A 301-nucleotide genomic window follows, 5' to 3' on the forward strand; every position below is an offset into this window, starting at 1 on the left:
TGTAGTGTAAAGCGCATTGAGTGGTCGAAAGACTAGAAAGGCGCTATATAAGTACAGTCCATTTACCATTGCCCTTGAGCCTGAAAATATTTTGTGTCGACTCACTTTATCCCTGTAATAGAGACCAACTTTCTTCTTGTCCCTGTGCAACAATTCCTAGTTAGTCATTTGGATGATCAAACATACCTATATATAAAAGGACTGAAAGTATGACTGAAAACTAAACCTAACTCATATGTTTTAATGTGTTTAATGTCTCCTCACACATGGCTGCCACCTGTCTCTCCTATAAACTTGTGAT

The sequence above is a fragment of the Morone saxatilis genome, unplaced genomic scaffold, assembly GCF_004916995.1.
Source record: "Morone saxatilis isolate NCDOM2014 unplaced genomic scaffold, NCSU_SB_2.0 Contig11, whole genome shotgun sequence".
Lineage (NCBI taxonomy): Eukaryota > Metazoa > Chordata > Actinopteri > Moronidae > Morone > Morone saxatilis.